Source organism: Mizuhopecten yessoensis, unplaced genomic scaffold (assembly GCF_002113885.1).
Source record: "Mizuhopecten yessoensis strain PY_sf001 unplaced genomic scaffold, ASM211388v2 scaffold10275, whole genome shotgun sequence".
Lineage (NCBI taxonomy): Eukaryota > Metazoa > Mollusca > Bivalvia > Pectinida > Pectinidae > Mizuhopecten > Mizuhopecten yessoensis.
This window is the reverse complement of record NW_018408465.1, coordinates 2,606,301-2,622,563: the sequence shown is the minus strand read 5'-3', so window position 1 is coordinate 2,622,563 and position 16,263 is coordinate 2,606,301. Positions and strand designations below refer to the sequence as shown.

General features: G+C 37.9%; 1 protein-coding gene across 2 annotated transcripts in view; it reads left to right on the top strand.

Annotated features, from left to right (window-relative positions):
* The first annotated feature begins 1,224 nt into the window (after window positions 1–1,224).
* LOC110459991 (lactadherin-like) overlaps window positions 1,225–16,263 on the top strand; it is a 69,183-nt gene continuing 54,144 nt past the window's right edge. Inside the window, exons 1-2 of one of the 2 annotated variants that reach the window (XM_021512661.1) lie at window positions 1,225–1,311; window positions 1,439–1,660. The gene's annotated coding sequence lies outside the window, so the exon portion shown is untranslated. The other variant, XM_021512660.1, reaches the window with a different exon arrangement.

Genomic DNA, 16,263 nt, shown 5'->3' with positions numbered 1-16,263 from the left:
ATCTAGTAGAGGGTATACACAGCGCAACTGTACCGTCCCAGTAAACACATACATAACCGTGCTACTGGTAATATCTATAAAACAACAAACAGAGAGCAGAACTATAATAAAGCGTAGTTGTTCCTTCAGATGGTAAATACATCTCATACATTTTTATTGTTTATCCTTGATACTTGTCTTCTGCCAGAATCTTTCGGAAGAGGATGACATTGTTCCTTCGGGCTATAAGTCCTCCGCGTCTGTTTATGTTTACTGTTATAAATGGTTGTCACCCTTGGCAACCGTATCCCATCCCGTTTTATCGACCTTACAAGACTAAATATTTACACGAATACTGATGTGTGAGATTGCTTACGCATTTGGATTTAAATGTCATGCAAAAACTATCAAACTTTTGATTAAAGATAACTACACGTGTTATTATTATAATTTTAAAAAAATGGACTCGTCTGAAGATCGACAACATCTGGGTGATCTCTGAAATACGAAATTTGCCGAGGGAGTTATTCTGCGCCCCCGGAAACTTCGAAAGGAGCTAGTTTGCTGGGGTATTTTAGTTTTCGCACTAACACACGACTGATGGAGGACTCACACCCTGGACAAAAAAAAGCGCAGGGATATAGTAAATTTTAACGAATTACTTTGATACAGAGTTAATAAAGAACATATATATTACTTTCAGCGATTACCCTCCACATCAGCTTTTTTATCACTTCTTTAGATAGTGATGACGTTATAATTGGAATAATCACGTAAACCTACACAGGAATTAGCGAACACATTTTGCAATGAAGTTGAAAAAAAGTGACGGTTGATGAGCAATTTCGCAAAATCACAAAGTCTTCAAACGTGATCACTGAATAAAAAATCTCCTGAGCTAAGCAAACACTGCTCGATATATCTCCATTAGTCTTGTTGCCATAGTAACGATACTATAATTGTTCATAAAACATTTTCAGTGGAAGTAGGGAGGCGATATCTGTAAGTATGTTTATTCCATTCGTGTTTTTCTCGTGGGAGGTAGAAAGCGTTTCAACCCCCCCCCCCCCCCCCCCCCCTCCGCCTATGTCAGAGAACAGACGCGGTTTTCAAGTATTTACTATCTTTAGAAAAATAATAACTCCCCTGGTAATTGTCCTCGAGTGCAGATATTTTTTTCTTCATTTTTAACCCCTCTCCTCCGGCTTTGATGAGCCTGTAAATATGCACCCACACGTACATACACTTTCAGATTGTGTAGACTGTATTTGACAACAATCAAAGCAGGCGGAGTGATATGGTCATGCGTGGATGGTTTGAAACCCCATACAGGTATACAGTACACTACCGGAATATGAGATAAACAGAGATAGCTAGCTGAGAATAGGCACTTCTTAAGCTGTAGGATCGTATTATAAAATTCAGGTGTTTAAATTCTATAATCGTTCGTCTTCTGCAGATAAATCCGCCATGCACGTCGCACTGATGTGAATTTCCACAACTGAAGGATCGTTGTACAATATTCCTATTTCGAAATTGGATTTTTGGAAGAATTGAACACCTGTTTGTGACTTAAAGGGGTCACTGGTTCGAGGAGGTAGAGGCTTCGTCATTTGGCTCTAAGGAGCCGACCTGAAGATATGTGAGACTGGCCAGCGTTAGGACCAGAGTCCTCCAAAACGTAAGTCCATATATTACATTTATAAATTGAAAGTAGATCGTTATAATAATATTATTATTTTAAGAGATTTGCATGAAATTATTATTTATTTAAATCATTCAGAATAAACGTATGAAGAAAAGTGCATTTCATACCAGAATGAAAGCCAAATAGTGTGCATTTCTTCCAATTATATCATGCTATTCGAGTTAGGATTGCGTCATCGTTACGCTGGAATGACGGTAGGTTATTATTACGCATATGTCTTCCGTAATACTTCTGAATAAATTGGTTATATATTGCTAGTTTTTGTAACAGGAATAAAATATGTTTAACCACTGGTTATAATTCATGATGCGTGAGAGCGTGTATTGGTGGTGATGGAACGAAATGATAAATTGTGGTAGAAGGTAAAAAAAACAGTGGGGCTCGAGATTTTGTAATGTATTATATATGACTGTAATGTATTGTAATGTAGGGTGTATGAACAGGAACAGATGGAAGTTCCGTACTATACATACATGTACCTATTTATGTATATTTATGGTTGTCGTACTGCAAAATGTATCACTTAGGTAGAAAACAATCTCAATCATAGTAAAAAGATTGTCTTTGCGTTTACGTCACATCGGTTTTACTGTCCGCGTGTTAGCCATATTGGTGTACAAGTATGTATAAACAGGTAATGTGATGGCCGTCTGTGGGTATGATGGAGCGAAAGAGACTCGGCCCAGGGTTATTTATTTTTATTAGTGGAGCGGGCCATTGACGGGGAGTGCTGTTGTTTTGTTCAGAACGCGAGATTTAACAAACTTAAGAAGGAGCAAGAGATTAAAATAACCCAAATTAACAAATTGAATAAGACACGTGACTTTCCTTTCCGAGATCAGCAGCTGTAACTCTTAAACGCTTTTTATCTCTATGTGGACCACTTTTGGTCATTTAAATTTTCAAGTTTTCTCAATTACCTTCAAATGAGTGAATTTCCCGTTGAATGGGCCCATATGTTTATTTAAACATTCCTTACTCCCGGTTTGTCGTTGGCACTATATCTTTTGCCGAGGGCGGAATCAGAGCATGTGAGTGTGCTATTTGTCACTTGTCAGTGTTGTGCAATACATGTATGAAGATTGTAATGTGTGAAAAAAAAAAAAAAATACGTTGAAAATCCCCGGAAATTGTTGAAAGAGGAACCATGATTTCGGAAAGGCCAAACGTTAAAGTATTATAATTTATTATGATTATAATGATATAAGATATTCCTCCACGACCAGAGCCATCGGCAGCTCGTCTTGAAGAAGAGACGACAAGACAAAAATTGGTATCAGATAACTAACATCTTCCCCTTTTCCTGCTTCCTCTTTCGGTAAGAAAAGCCTCAATATGAAAAGCCGGAATTCAAATCGCAGCCATGCATGGATTTGCTCAGCGAGCTCTAACACGAAACCTTTTAATATGTAAATACAGACACTTTTTATAGCAGGAATTCCTGAAGGTCATTTCAAGGATGTATGTTTATATATGCTGAATTTTCTGATTAAAAAGGTTTTATTTTATAGTTGCGTTATGGACCAATGATTCGGGTTAACATCATAGACAGTTCAGCGTTTGATTTTTCAAAATATTTCTAATTTTTCCTGCCAATTAGCCGATAGGATGGAGTTAGTAGCTCGGTAGCGGTTTTTTGTGTAACCAGAAACACATCATAAAGGTTCACCGCATGGTCCTCGTAACGTACCCTCTGATCACGAGTAACGCGAGAAGGGTGTGTTGTGGCCGCTCATAATGTCGGAAGTTGTGTATGCACAGTCAATGCACACTGTTTCGTGTCGTTCAAACCCAATAACGTCTACTCATTATTCTGTAATTACAAAGGTGTTCGGTGATAACTATATGTTAAATACCTGCTCATGAAACCCTGGGTAACGTAGACAGGACACTTCCGGTTCGATGACGCGTTCGTCTTGGCTCGAAGTGTTCTTAATTAGTGTTTAAACAGGTATCTAAATTGATTGGGTTTTTTTATACAAAAGGGCGCGGTTTTTTCAAGGACAAATGTAAAATGTTTAGTATTCATTATGCATTTTAGATGGAGCGTAGATTTCGAACGTATTTGAATAATTTTGGAAGTAAAAGGTTTTAAAATAGTTGTTTTTTGCACGTGTTGGTTAGGCTAACGAAACCTCACATTGCGAGGTGTACAAGATACACTTAGCACACGCTAGCTCCGTGCCGGATTAAATTTCCCTTTGCTGTGAGTTAACTTTCCATCTTACCGTGTTTACCATGTTGTAAATTAAAACATAAAAGTGCCAGCATATTTTAAGGTTCGAGTGTACACACATCTCATGCGTTTTACGTAACTGCATCGCCACAGATAATTTTCTGGTATGTCAGAAATGACGGACAAAAACAATTTATTTTTAGCTCCACATTTAATTAATACTCAGCTGGAAGTGTCAGAAAGCTGTCCATAGTCTCCTATACCATACAGCAAAATGACACACCATTATAGAAACCTGTTTCTAAATTAAGTTGAGTGACTGAATGGGAAATTCCCAAAGAGAATTGCACCATGTGGGGAAAATGGAAAAGCAAAGAATGATTTCAACGGCAATTTATCACAAAGATTGGTATTTTGCAACTTGGCAAGTTTTTCGCGTTTTGTTTTGAAAACAGCAGTTCGCGCTTCCAGTACTAGTAATGGAGGTTAGGTGAACGATAGATAACCTGTTTAAAATTAGTTACATGGGCAATCAAAACGTTGCATAATTTCTGACAGCTTGAGAGCTATGAGCGCTGTAGCAGCTGACTTACATATGTATCCTCGTCTGAACGGTCCCGCAGGCCTCTTCTGCACGCCAACTATACCTACATTTGTATTGAACGACGGGTGCAATAAATCGGATCGGAATCGATTCCTGTTTGGCCGTGCATGTTGTGTACACGTGTTAATGTTCTGTGACTAGAGATATTAATGGGGAGTACAACACCAGGAAGAACTACTCGTAACATCTCAACACGTAACGCACGTACATAATGCTTGTTACCACGTGTAACAAACCGTGCAACACCAGTGTAATTGGCCTCGTTAGCACGACACGAGCAGAGCTACTGGACAGATTTACACGACCCCGGGGACATAAAACAAAACGGAGCCGCATCTGGTCCACGTGTAACAGACAACACCGTGTAGATATCACAAACGAATCAGTGAAACCCGTATAAAGTCAGACCAAATGCATTTTATGAATTGAATAGCTTTTAGAAAACTTCGTATTTATTCGTGTATATTTTTTTATCAGCGTAACGCTTCTAGTGTCGCTCAATACACGTATAACTGTTATACCGACATCTGAAACTTTATAAGAATGTTCATTCATCAAACGCTTTTCATTCACAAACAGATGATTTAATTTCCCACTGTGGACATTTCGTCTTTTAACTATGCCCAAGTATTGTGTTGTATGGTTACAAAAGATCCTCTATATGGTACCCCGTCTGTCCAGCCCGGATTACCAGTCCGGGTCACTTATCCTGACAACAGTAGTATCCTGGGATTACCAGTCCTTGACACTTATCCTGACAATAGTAGAACCCCTGATACATACTAGACAGTGATGCGGTGACGACGATCACCTGCTTGGGTAACGTATTTCACCTCTCAAATCGTCCTATATAGATACCTTACCCGATACATCATCTATATTGCTACTAATGCTATGCTCTACCTTTCAGTTTTAGTTATACGTCATGAATTATTATTATTTCACTTTACCCCAATTTGTTTCTTTCGACGCATTTTTCCTTTACAATTTTGCATGAACATGACATGATATAATAAAAAAAATATCATAATTCAATATTTACATGTGTACACTCCAGATTTCGTGTCTCTGCTACCGTGAACAGAGACTTTCGGGTAACAAAATTGTACATGTATGATCACGTGACATAGGCGTTGATACATGAATCTGTTTAAGGCTTGAAAGTCACAACCTTAAGAGAATTTTGTACCGAACTCGGGAAAAAAACATGATGACAAATAATGACCGTCAGTAGATGTGGTATATAAGTATAGGACGCATTGTTTACAGAAAGGTCGGCCTTGAATTTATTTATGATAATGTTGGAAGAAGGAACACAGACGCAATAACTCAACTGGGTAATGCATATGTATGGCCTTTCTCACTGTTAAAAAGTCTTGTCTTGACATTAGCACTGTGTGCTCCCATTTAGACAAAATGCCTTATTCGAGGAAAAGGTGATATACATTGATTTGGCGTGTACATATATTTCTTAATGTTGGCTTCACACCAAACGAAAGAGGCAGGACATGCAAACATAGTTGCAGAGACTATTTTAAAATCAATTATCCGGACTTAAAGTTGACGGGTCCGGTTCTCTACGTTATAATTAGGTGATAGGGGTTTGCCTTTGTCTCTCTCATATGACATCGAAGTTTGACTCCTCAAAAGGTCAGCGGCCTTACATGGAAAGTGACAAGGGGTTTATTGTAAAGGGTATTCTACCTCCTTGTGTGTCGTCCCCCTGAGAAATAGGACACCCGGTGTAGATGATCTATGATTTAGGATCATGTATTCTTAAAATGACGTTTTGATCTCTGCTAGCCTCATCACGTATCCTGGTCTGCTTGCGGCTTTTATCTCATATTTCGTAATTGAATCAGCATTAACAGAAAATTCATTCTCGATCCTTTCGTTTCAGAAGTTAATTTCTTTGGCTTAATAAATTGTAAATATATATGAAATACCCGATATTTTCTGACTTATTACAACTGAAACTAATGGCAAAATGAGCTCTAGGATGTCCTCATTATTGGACAAACGAATAGGTAAGAAAAAATGTAAGTGAACTGCTGAAATGTTGCATGCAAGTTCCGCGTTAGATTTAGTTGGTAGTGACTTGAACGTTTTTTTTGCCATTTGCTAAGCAATATCAACTTTAATGTCAATCAAGGTCATCGCCAATCTAGGTCATGGTATCAAGGTCATCGTCAGCCAAAATCAGCCAAAGTCAGGGAATCAAGGTCATCATTGGTCAAGGTCAAGATGTCTCTAACAAAATTAACTGCAGTAACGCAGACGTTGTGTTGCAAACAGTGTGTTATACTGGTATATATCTACGTGATGTGTAAATAGATATTTTCATCATCGTATGGCATTGCAACTATAAAACCCTACCAAATTCAGTTGGCATTCATCAAAGGCTATGAATGCCAAGGACCGATTGTTGACGTCATCATTATTATGACGATGACGTCATAATTTGATTCGGATACCACTGACCCTCTCTTGGCGATGGCTGTTCTATTCATTGAACAAGCATACACTATACATACATTATTTGAACTAAATGCTGAATAATAATAAGTGTAATTGAATTTTCAATGAGATGCATAGATTCCAAAAATGGTAAATATGAGTATTCAACTGCTTTCAGTTGGCATTCATAGGCAGTATGAATTCCAACTGAACAAAGGCAAATTCAATGAAGCGCGCTAGCGCTTCATGTTGGATTTGCCTTTGTCCAGTTGGAATTCATACTGCCAATGAATGCCAACAGAAAGCAGTTCAATGCTTAAATGATTAAATCGTCAAATGAGTGAAGGTGATTCTCATGTAGGGTGTGGCCCGAACTTCGCTTTATACAATGTATATCATATACATAAACATACGCGAAGAACATGACAACCCTGTCAAATTAAAATATAAATTATTATGTGAAATTGCAAAGCTTGCTGGTGATAGTTGGAATTGCGGACTCCCCCTGTGTATTATCTACTGTGAAGTCGTACAATAGACTAACTGTCACCGACGGACATTTGATCTCTAGAAGGACATTCTTCCATAGATGTGGGACACTTGATACGTTATTCCAGAAACCTGATCCGTCGGAGTTTTATCTGTGTATCTGTCCGTAGTGGATCGTTGACGGGAGTGTTACGTACCCGCTGGAGTACTAGATTTGTCACCATTCCTACAGGAGCACAACAACTTGTCAAAAATTCTTTTCTGTGAATGAATTGGCAACGATGTTGTTGTTATTCGTGAGTGTTTAGTGTGATATTAACCAGAGTGTTTAGTGTGATATTAGCCAGAGTGTTTAGTGTGATATTAGCCAGAGTGTTTAGTGTGATATTAACCAGAAGTTTAGTGTGATATTAGCCAGAGTGTTTAGTGTGATATTAACCAGAGTGTTTAGTGTGATATTAACCAGAGTGTTTAGTGTGATATTAGCCAGAGTGTGTACTTGTCAATGGAATACACGTCTTCCTGAGTGTCTATTGATGATTTAACCATGTTTGTTCGGATTAGCGAGTATTCCGGATTATTATTATATCAAGGGGAGTTATTGAAGCAAGAGGCATGCTTCATACAGTAAACATGTTATTCGTGAAAGTGCAAACACGAATATAATTTATCGCAGCCTCCGAAATCACACACGTATACACTACACGCATGCATCTTGCACACAGAGGAGGCCGTCCTTAAATGACCATAGCTGTTGATAAGACGTTAAACAATACTAAACCAAACCAAACCACACGCTATCATGTTAGTGATTATATAACATAAATACGTATATTTGTGGAAAAACGTTTAGCCGGAAGTGTCTGCCATCATGCCGGAATATGGAAGTTTGGACTCCAGGAGTATGTCAATATAAAAACGTGAAGATCGTATCATCTTGAAATATTGCTTGGAGAAGAGGTGGGGCTTTGATAGGTCTAGAAATGGGGCCGGGAATGGAAGGGGCAGACATATATTTTGAGGGAAACGCAAGATTCCACTGTTAAAGTACATTTAGATGCTAGTTGTAGGTCAATATCCGCAAACTTGCCAAACCCGTAATTGCAAAATACTATTTGTTGAAAAGTTATGGAAAATTTCTTTTGAACCAGAGCCAGATTGTCATGTACAGGATGTAAATTTTATCTGGTGGCCTGATTACGTCAGGTATGAGCTGGTCTGTATCGCTGTGATTGCAGCGGTTAGATTTATGGACGCGTATTATATAAATAGCCAAAAACCATGTCATAATCGAGCATACTCCAGTCTAACGCCCTATATATTTGGCAGGAATTCATCTCATGGGACAGAATTTTTCGAACTTCGGGTAAATCTACGGGACAGCTTAAGGCAAATCAGCTCAAATTAATTCAATTCAATTATTTATTCAGTAAGCTGTATACGTTTGTAATAAGACTTGACTACTTCGTCTGACCAGCTCTGCTTGTTACATGTACATGGAGGACAGGTAGATAATGACCTTCAGCAGTGTGCTGACTGTGTATAAGTGTCTCAGATACTGCGCATCACATTCACAGGTGAGAATTAAATAAGGACATTCCGGACAACCGTCAACCGGAACGGATATTAACAGTAACCGTTGAGAAGCATATTCATGCGCAGATGTGCCATTATTACTGTAACAGTTGAATAATAAAAGACAATGGACTTTGGTTTAAATCGCACTTTACATAAAGTGATATAAATTCTACGTTGCTCTTGTCAGCTATAACATTCAATTCAAATTTTTTTTTTGAGTCTCACCCTCAATAAAACAGTAACATATGTACAACATCAATAATAAATAAAAAAAAAAGAGGCCACTCTATACAGAGTAACGAGAGACTATAAAGGATATATACAGGTTAAATATATGATCACAGTAAAAGATTAATTTCTATAAAATAAGCTACTACGTCTATCTAAAATTTGTTTACGGGTTTTGGCACTATATAAATACATCTATCATTCTTCTGAAGTATAAAATATAATTATATACATGTGAATGGACGGGCTGTTCCTTGTGACACGTCCACGTGACAACAGTGGTACATATGTATTACCAACACCATATAAGACATTACGACACAGGTACAATGCATTAATTCAGTAACCCACATGTTTGTATATAGATTGATCGACTTCCCCCTCATATGTTCAGGTTTTACCACATACCTCCATTCATCACGAGTCACGTGATACCTGTGAAACACGCGTAACAGCACTTTAAGGCCAGCACGTTCTCTGTTGATACAAAAGTACCGGCTGTGACAAAGTGTATACCTACATCAGCAGAATACCGCCCCAACTGTTTAATCTGTTATGGGTTTCTATTGCAAAGGTTTTCTTCAGTATCTCTACGTACTGATTGGCATGTAGCTAGGGAACAGGCCGATTATACACCCGTGTAGATGTGGCAATCTCATTATGCGAGTTTTATCAATTCAAAAAAAGTCAATCAATCTATAATTAGTATTTCAATCACAGATTGTAATACATTTTAAAGTATACGTAGTGTTAAGTATACACGTGTATGTATATCCTTAGAAACATTTCTGTCTGATATAACACGTTAACAGTCCTTGTGCAACACGTCACTTGTCTTTGTGCAGCACGTGATTCAGAGAACCAGTGTCATTGTTACGTATAAGTAGCTGCTTTTGGTAGAGGTGATATAGCGTTTTTATCGTCCCACCCAGTCCTCAGTCTGTTGGGTTTCTTTGAAAAAACATATTCTGTTTTTTTCAAATTTGGAATTTGATCCTGACGTACAATTACTTTACATGCCGACATGGCACAAGACTAGTCGTGGGTTTTTATTACTCGTCAATCAACTTCTCCCTGTTTCAATGCCTGAATACGTTATTCAGAAACCTTTAAGTACTGTTCTTTAGAGATACACGTCTTTTTATCCCCGACTACTTACACAAATCCAATAAGAGTCTGGGTGTTAAATGTCATTGCCGTACCCCACTTACGCTATACGTCATAACCAAGATGGCGGACCATCTACTTCAAACGGCTACCGTCATATACAGAGCCCCATCTCGTTATCGTTACATACAAACTCCACTTTTATTGTGGCATTTGGTCCTGACCATGCAGACATACACAATACAGGGGGCCGGAAGGTCACGACGTCATAAAGACGCCAGACCCTGACCGTGGGGGTCAAGGTGTACTTTGAAAAGGGGTGCAATGTTTACAATAGGGAGTACAATAAGGGAGGGCTGAATGGCTGTTTATGACAACAGACATCCCCATTCAAATGTTACAGTGTAGTACTTTAACATCTGTGCTTGTGAATCATTCACAAGATATATTTATACATACATAAGTGTTTGCAAATCAAAGAAATCGGTGTTTCCAGAGGATCCTTCAGATTCTCACTGGGGAAACCGTATCGTTATTGCTGATCAAAAGATCGGTTAGTGGAAGGCAAAGCAAAATATATTGGGTGGTTCAAAATCCCATCCCGGAGATGCGCACACAAAGGCATGGCCCCGAACCTAAATGTTAAACCACATTCCTGCTCTATACTTGCACTAGATTGAATTTACTGATTAAATACAGAAATACCTACATAAGGTAATTCAATCGAAACCAAGCTCTTTTAACTATTCAACTGAAATTTTATTTTGTAAATTTACTTTCTTTTGATATATGTAAACTATATGAATATGCAGATTTTAATGCACTCCGTGTGAAGATACATGCACATATTTTTTTTGTCGTTAAATGTGCACGCTTATCGATAAATTCAAGTCCCTATATACATGTTCTTGTACCAAAGGACAAATTGTTAGCATAAGCTGTTCCATATACGGTTACAGTGTACTTGCATTCGAAAACTCTCTCTGAAAATAATAATGTATCGCATAGCTGTCAATCCTCCCTCATTAGTAGGGAGAATCCCTCATTTTGACCAAAAGTTATCAATCTCCCTCGAAACTTACACATTCTCAAAATCTACATCCTTTGGTCAAATGATCTCCTATGACTAACTGCATGGTGGGTGAACTGATCATAACAGGTGTGTCTGGATCAAATTATTGCTTTTTGTAGTTATTTTGCAAAAAAATGAAAGATGAATTAAGCCAAGCAGTTTCAGTGGCATTTCACGCACTTTCTCCCTCATTTGAAATGTGGAATGTCCGAGGTTAACATTTATGGTATCGTTATCTAAAAAATAGAAAAATGTTTTTACAGTTTCTCTGTACGATATTAGAGTTTGAAGTTTTCCTAGAATAGCCGACTGTCACCAGAGAGGCGACACTCTATGGCCGTGTAATCACACGTTCTTCAGTACTGCACATAAATTGCGTCGTCGTTGTGCAAAGAAAGGCCTCCATCTTACACATAAAAGGGTCTTATATGATGGATCTCCCTCAACACACGCCGCTCGGGGCACAGTGACCTAAATTTCTGGGTTACACCACCTCAATGTAACATTTAGTTTGTAAATGATTTTGACTGGAGGAAAAACGAATCGGTCCGGACGCTGTGACCTCAACTCTCCACTTTCTTAAACGTTTTGTTTCCCACTCAAAAATTACTTTATACAGACAGCTAGAAGTAAAGTTTTTTTTCCAGTTTGTCCCGTTGCCCAATTCTTTATATATTCTCCTTTCTTCTCATGGCTGTTACACAAAAGAGCATATGAGTTTTCTTGCTATTTTCAGAAAACGTGAACTTCTTTATTTTGAAAAAAATGGAGACTTAAGGTTCACACATTTTCATATTTAAATACGTTGTTACCATCCTGTTATACGTGTTAGTGGTCTGCCAACTAACTTTTAACTCGTTGATGTATTATTCCAACACTGTAGTTCATTCGCCCATCAGGCATACAAACGCATTAAAAGAAATCCACACCTTTCCACCTGTTCTGCCGCTAAAAATGGCAGCCTTTCGGCAAAAAGATATATGTTAGAACTCTTAATTATAAATGAGCACAGCTCGCATCACATGTGTCTGAATTCCCCGTATGCAGCTGCAGATAGAATCCGAACACTTCTATACCGATAATCCGTCAATGACTGCTATATATATTCCGGGTTTCGAGTTTAGAATGCCCCCCAAAAATGTCGGATTTCACTTTGACTTACACTGATAAGTGGGGGTTTAACTTTTACATTTGACACTAAAACACGGGTCCACCCAGCTATCAACTACACAGCGTTTCACAAAATCCTTTTTGATAAAGATAGAAAAGACGGTAAAAGTCGGAGTTAATTATGGTCGTCAGATTGTTTGTACGTCTCCACCACCAACCCACCACTAGAGGGGCAGTGGGTCTGGCCTCAAAACCGTACCGTATTTGTCTCCTTATTTAGTTATGGGCTCAGATTCAATTTATTGGTGACGTATGAAAAACGTTACGAAGTGATACGTATACTTTGATTAAGTATAAAATAACGCGCATGGCATTGTTGGGTAAATTTGATAAATTCGTTGCGGACCATACTTTTCAAAACCGTCATTAAGCCGGAAGTTGTTAAAATGATGTGTATGTTTAGTTTATTATGTATGGTGTTTGTTTTTTAACCGTTCTTCTGAAGAACATCCACTCTCGTCAGAATGTTCCAAATTGTTGGCCATGTTTTTAAAATGTTAATTAACAAAATCGGACACCAAGTACATGCTGTTCCAAAATGCAAATGTCAAAAAATATATTAAAGCTAATCTTCATAAATGCATATATTTATACATGTGGTGCAGACATAAAGAAAAAAAATATGTCCAGATACATAAATTACTAAAACAAAACAGAAATACGGATGTGCAGAAAACAACATATTGACAATTCCCGGATTCCGGTTAGTATACATTCTTACATAATGTACATCATAATAAACAACGTTAACAAGGCGTGTCGTTAATGGGTATGCGCGTGCGTATCAGATAATAAATACATGTCTGAGCAGACGACAGCTGAAAATACATGTCATAGAATGACGTGTTAGTGGATGTGATTTTTGGTTCAAAGTTTTGTAATTGTTAGCTATTATATCCCATAACACGAGTCAGCGACGTCGCTGTGACCACCCAAGTGAAGCAGACCTGGTCGTTGGGAAGGTGTCGTTGGGCTGGGCTCTCGCTGGTTCTAATTAAGATAGCGGGCACCTGTTTTTACCTGCGTCGCTATATATGTATATGCACACCACCCAAACGTGGGAATACACATTAAGTATTGCAATCTGACTTCTACCATAATTAAAGTGATATATCTTAAGCAACAGCTATTTTCCAGATAAAGGTGGTCGGACCTGGATTTAGACATCATAATCTACGTCGAAACGAAGCTTTGAAGCCTGACGGCTTTATTAATGCAGTCTCACACCTTGATGTGTCGTCCGCCAGTGTTGACCGGCCCATTACAAGTCTATAACATCTGTTTCTCTTGTCATGTCCAGTTCACCTCCGGCCCTTACACTGACCAACACATATTTATGCAAATTACTCACCCAAGTGTGGACCAAAGGCTGCGTCTGGATGGCATTATTACAGATTTTCATGCGCAGATAATGACTGCAGTGCCGTGTCAGATCGCCGTGTACAACAATTACGGGGTATTTTTGTAAATAATGGAGAATGTAAAAATGTAATCACGCGCTTGAATTTTTCTCATAATTATATACCTTCTTTCATTAAAGAGTTCGTCTGATGTGATCCGTCACTAATCTCTGGCCGAGTGTCCAGATGGGACGTAATTGGTCCTTTGTGGTTGACCACGGTACAGTGTATGGTCCACTCATTAAAAAAAAAATTAACGCATCATTTTACTTGTTTATGTGTCAACCCTACTGTTCTCCGAGGTGGCCGAGGACAAGTTTGAGAGCATTTCTCTTTTGTTTAAGAATAATTTTCTAGGTTCTACCTTCAGCGAATGAGAATAAAAGGTTCTCAAGTATTAATTTAATCCATTTTGTATTGGTCTTTTATTGATTCATTGTAACTATAAAGCACACTATTTCATCTGTGCGGTGCTTCTGTCCATTAATGTGGCATTGTGACGCGAAAATTGAGGCACGCTTGTAACTCTCGGTTGATTAATTACGAACGAAATTGACTAAAATCATTTAACTTTCGAAAAGTCCAGGAATAAAAAATAATCCCACTTCGGTTATCGATTTTTTGTCGACCAAACTAAAACATTTCAAAAAATGTTTGCCTGCCATTTAAAATTCACGGTTTGATATCTTGAACGTTTACCTACGTAAGACTATAATGATCCCCTCACTATATCTAGCACTGTGGTGGACGTGACGTCTTTAATTTTGCGACAGATAACTTACTTTCTTAATTACAATGTAGTACAGTAACAATCCAGCCTCTCATGTTTGCGGACTTTACGTGTCACAGTTAATTCGCTACTCTATATCATATTAAGCATAATGTTTGGCAGTATATTAATGTCGATTATGTGGTCAGGGTTTTCTACCGTAGAAGCTATAATCTACGCTTGGGACTTTTTTTTTACAGTTGTCAACATGACCTGATTTCTAGCTATAATATATCGGTTCTATCTAGCACGAATGAACGTATTAAGGCACTTTGTTCTAGATCGTCGTTGACCGATATACTCTTTTTGAATTTAATAATTAACATGATGACGGGTGTCACATGTGATGTGGGAAAACGCGTAATCTGCTGGAGCTCCAAATTTCCTTTCTGCTTTTGACGACAAGACATGTTTTCCCCTTTGAATGCATCCTGAATTCCTGTGATATTCATCTTGTACAGAATTTCAGTTCTGATTTACTCCTTGAGTGTTTTGGCTGTTTTATAATGTTTAATACGTCACGCAATAGACTAACTGGAGTCCCGTTTTTATCCATAAGTGTCAATCCTATAGAGAAGAAGCGTTAATTCGTGTCAAACCTCTCGACTAAGTTGAAATGAACAAGTACTTCAGCATCGCTGATCGGACAATATTATAACAAAAATATGTCAGTACAATATAAGAGACATGCTATCACGAAACGGTTTCTAAATTAAGTCAGTCTTAAGCTTGTTGGCATATTAAACCGTGGCACTGTTTTGTGAGACACTAACAGATGTTTAGTATCAAAATAGAAGTCCTGATTTTATAAGATGTCGTGTATGCGGTTTGAATAGTAAAAGGGGTATGCAGGTGTTATTCTGAAATAAATAACGCCTACAATCTTACAATACAATTGGATTTTTTAAATATTTGAAAATGGATCTCAACCAATTTTGACCTCACAGAGATTGCCCTGAAGTCAAAAGTCTGAGAACGCTTTAATCTGTGGTCTGTTAGTCAGTGCACTTTTCGTACTACACGAAGGCAGGTTAATACTTATATCTAAGTTTAGTAGCGTCAAATATGGTACATGACTTTACAAAGTGTCTGATCTATTGTCTACTTGGATTATCTTAAACAAAAACACGAATTTGTTAAAGTTCATTTGTTATGTTAAATATGTATTCTACTGAATCGAAATTTCAATATTTGAATTTGAATTATTTTAATCACAAACGTTTTCGCAGTGTGTTTAAACGTCGGATTGTGTCAAAGTAATGGAAAAAGACTTTTAGAAATATATATGTTGATTCGTAAAATCTTTAAGATCCCTCGACGATTCTAGCTATAGGTCGACCTAAGTGGTTTCAATTTCAAATCAAATACAGTGATGTAATACTTAACGCAGTGTCCTAGTTAAGGATTGGGGGCCTTAATAAATCAGTATTCCACGAATCTCGCGACATTTACATTCTATAGAAAAGCCGGCGCTACTCCACAGCACTTCAAAACTACAATCTCTGTACATAGACGTGTATGAAATT